This window comes from Silene latifolia, chromosome 7 (assembly GCF_048544455.1).
Source record: "Silene latifolia isolate original U9 population chromosome 7, ASM4854445v1, whole genome shotgun sequence".
NCBI classification, from domain to species: domain Eukaryota; kingdom Viridiplantae; phylum Streptophyta; class Magnoliopsida; order Caryophyllales; family Caryophyllaceae; genus Silene; species Silene latifolia.
This window is the reverse complement of record NC_133532.1, coordinates 12,279,324-12,283,807: the sequence shown is the minus strand read 5'-3', so window position 1 is coordinate 12,283,807 and position 4,484 is coordinate 12,279,324.

Sequence of the window (4,484 nt, the reverse complement as noted above, 5' to 3'; positions counted from 1 at the left end):
AAAGGCAGGGGCAAAACGGTCACAAAAGATGATTTTCACCGGAATTTTCAAATGGGGTGCAATTTTTTACCGGAGTACATTTTATGGGAGTAAATTATTAAAAAGTTTTCATAAGGGAGTTATTTTAGAAATGTGGTTTATAGAAGGGAGTAATTATTAATTTACTCTTTCTATTATACATTTTTTTTATTCACTTTAATAGCATTTGTATTGTAGTTGGTTGGACCTTGCGCCACAAAATCATTAAGGTGTGCATTGTAGACAATATAGGTCTATGTTAGTTAGTAGTTTAATAGGCTTATAACTAACTTGTAACTAACCACTAACTAAGTCGGTTAGTCAGTTAGAAGTCTAAGTATATAAGCTAAGCTCCTTCATGTAATTAGACTACTTTTACTCATAATATTAAATCAATAATATTCAATGCATTTTATCTCTTTATAATCCTCTCTCTAAATTCTCTCAACAACTTAACTACAATAACAATCATCTTCATCCTCTCCTTCATCAATGGAGGTTTGATGGTTTATATGGTATCAGATTATTAAGATCCTATTATCTTACGCTTCCGCACAATAAAATCTTCTATTTTTTCTTCTTTTTTCAATTTCTCATAAACTTTCTTTAATCTTGCCTGAAGATACATGGTACTCGCCATTAGACGATCCTCTGTTTCTTTCTCAGACTGATCAACCAAGCTTGATTCTATCGTCTTTTCTCTTTGATGGCTCGAATTTCATTCAATGGCAGCGAGAGATCATCTATGCTCTTCTTTCCAAGAACAAAGTTAGGTTTATTACTGGAGAATGTTCTTGCCCTCCTCCCACTGATAAGAAGCACAATTCCTGGGTAAGGTGTGATACTCTCGTCTCTCGTTGGATTAAGAATTCTATTGCAAAGCCATTAGTTAACAATTTGCAGTATGCTTCGTCTGCTCAATCTCTATGGTCTGATATTCTTGAACGATATGGTCAGTTAAATGTCTTGGATTTATATGCTCTTAAAAAGGATTTGAGTAATATTTCTTAGGATACTTCTTCTCTTCTTGATTACTATGGTAAAATCAAGAATTTGTGGGAGAACATTGACACAATGGATCCAATTCCTCAGTGTACATGTGGTGCCATGAAAAACTGCACATGTCAATTGCTTAAAAGACTGTTAGATAAAGAGACACAGACCAAGTTAATACAGTTGTTAATGGGGTTGAATTTTGGGTTTGAACAGTTGCAAACTCATATTCTTACCTTAGATCGTTTACCACCCATAAATAAGGCATTAGGGATGCTTCAAAAGATTTAATTAATGATGTAACTTCTGATGTTGCTGTGGAGTCAGATGCAGCTAAGAAGAGGACTCAGTCTTATTCCTCCAAAGAAGAGGCTAGCAAGAAACGTATTAAAGATGATGCTTCTGCTGGTCCTGAAGATGGGAAGTATTTTGAGTTCTGTGGGAGGTCTGATCATACAATTGATGAGTGTTGGAGACGTAAGACCTGCACTTTTTGCAATACTAAAGGGCATATTAAGGAAATGTGCTATAAATTTAAAGCTTTTAATGCTAAGAAGGGTAACCCCAATATGGAGGCAGGCTCTTCTAAAGCTGCTAATAATGCTGAGTTGGTTTATTCTGATCAAGATTATCACTACTAGGATGTAGCTCCTTTTTCTGTTGCACAACCATTGATGCATGAGTATGCTGCTGGGAATTCTTCTTTGGGACACTCTGGGAATAATCAGGTGTCTACTAATGCTCATGTCTCACCAGATTTTGTTCAAGGGATAGTCAATTATGTTATAATGACAAAGGTCTTACAAGCACTTAATGAAAAGACCGAGCCTTCTAATTCTACTTTACAGTCCTCGGTCAACTTTGCTGGTATGTACCTATCCTCACAAGCTTGTGCAGTTAATAATTCAATTTCTAAAATGGATTGGATTGTGGACACAGGTGCCTCAGACCACATGACTTCTAATTTGTCATAGCTTCATGACATAACCTATTTACCTAGACATGTTTATGTGGGCTTGCCTGATGTAAGTGTTAAAATAGTCTATAAAACTGGGACTGCTAGAGTTACTGATAAAATAATTCTGCATAATGTACTCTTCATTCCTGATTTAAACAAAATCTTTTGTTTGTGGGTAAATTGATAGCATCAATTGGCTTACGTGTGTTGTTTTTGGATGCTCATTGTATATTTCAGGACCCTACAAGTAAGGACATAGTTGCTTTGTCTAGGTGAACTGGGGACCTGTATAAGCTCAGGAGTAATAATGCTTGTAGTTCTATAATTACTTGTAGTTTTGTCAATAAGGAAGTTTCTGTAAATAGCAATAAAAATTTGAGTCAATCTCAGAATATAAGCTTACTACATGCTAGATTAGGTCATTCTTCCTTGGATAAGATGAGACATGTAAACAGTGACCAATTAAGAGGAATAAAGAAGTTTACTTGTGATACTTGTGTGCTTGCCAAACATCACATTTTGCCTTTTCCAAAGAGTAAATCCTATGCTAATGAATGTTTTAAATTGGTACACATGGATGTATGTGGTCCTTATAAAATTCCAACTCTTACTGGTGCTAGATCTTTTTTAACCATTTTGGATGACCATTCTAGGTTGACATGGACCTTTTTGATGATAATAAGACTCAGGTGCCTGGTTTAGTCAAGGGTTTTGTGTCTTATGTTGAAACACAATTTGATAAAACCATTAAAGTGATTAGATCAGATAATGGGACAGAATTCTTTCAAACATATTGCAAAGATTATTTTACTGATAAGGGCATTGTGCATCAAAGATCCATTGTTGGTAGACCACAACCGAATGGAAGAGTGGAAAGGAAACATAGATATTTATTAGATACTGTTAGAGCTCTTCAATTGCAGTCTAAGGTTCCTATTAAGTTATGGGGTGAATGTTTACTTACTGCAACTTATCTAATTAATAAAATGCCCTCTGCTGTTTGAAAGTGGAGAAATCCATATGAGGTTTTATTCAAAGAAAAGCCTAAGTATGATGAGCTTAGGATATTTGGCAGTTTGTGTTTTGCTTCTATAAAACATAGCTTCATGACATAACCTATTTACCTAGACATGTTTATGTGGGCTTGCCTGATGTAAGTGTTAAAATAGTCTATAAAACTGGGACTGCTAGAGTTACTGATAAAATAATTCTGCATAATGTACTCTTCATTCCTGATTTAAACAAAATCTTTTGTTTGTGGGTAAATTGATAGCATCAATTGGCTTACGTGTGTTGTTTTTGGATGCTCATTGTATATTTCAGGACCCTACAAGTAAGGACATAGTTGCTTTGTCTAGGTGAACTGGGGACCTGTATAAGCTCAGGAGTAATAATGCTTGTAGTTCTATAATTACTTGTAGTTTTGTCAATAAGGAAGTTTCTGTAAATAGCAATAAAAATTTGAGTCAATCTCAGAATATAAGCTTACTACATGCTAGATTAGGTCATTCTTCCTTGGATAAGATGAGACATGTAAACAGTGACCAATTAAGAGGAATAAAGAAGTTTACTTGTGATACTTGTGTGCTTGCCAAACATCACATTTTGCCTTTTCCAAAGAGTAAATCCTATGCTAATGAATGTTTTAAATTGGTACACATGGATGTATGTGGTCCTTATAAAATTCCAACTCTTACTGGTGCTAGATCTTTTTTAACCATTTTGGATGACCATTCTAGGTTGACATGGACCTTTTTGATGATAATAAGACTCAGGTGCCTGGTTTAGTCAAGGGTTTTGTGTCTTATGTTGAAACACAATTTGATAAAACCATTAAAGTGATTAGATCAGATAATGGGACAGAATTCTTTCAAACATATTGCAAAGATTATTTTACTGATAAGGGCATTGTGCATCAAAGATCCATTGTTGGTAGACCACAACCGAATGGAAGAGTGGAAAGGAAACATAGATATTTATTAGATACTGTTAGAGCTCTTCAATTGCAGTCTAAGGTTCCTATTAAGTTATGGGGTGAATGTTTACTTACTGCAACTTATCTAATTAATAAAATGCCCTCTGCTGTTTGAAAGTGGAGAAATCCATATGAGGTTTTATTCAAAGAAAAGCCTAAGTATGATGAGCTTAGGATATTTGGCAGTTTGTGTTTTGCTTCTATGCCCCCCCCCCCCCAATGGATAAGTTCCAAAAGAGAGGCAGAAGGTGCTTGTTTATTGGTTATCCTTATAACTAAAAGGGTTATAAATTGTATGATTTGGATACACATACTATTTGTTCAAGCAGGGATGTTATATTCAGGGAAGGGGTTTATCCTTTTCAAGTTTCAGTTCTGAATAAAGAGCCTAATACCTCACCTGCAGATTGTGTTATACCTAATGATTTTCTGCAGTCCATAAACACAGAGGTTCCTTCTACATCTTCTATTTCATCAGGGGTATTAAAGGATCGTAGTGTTGCAATAGAAACTACTGAGGTTATTAATGATATAGTTAGA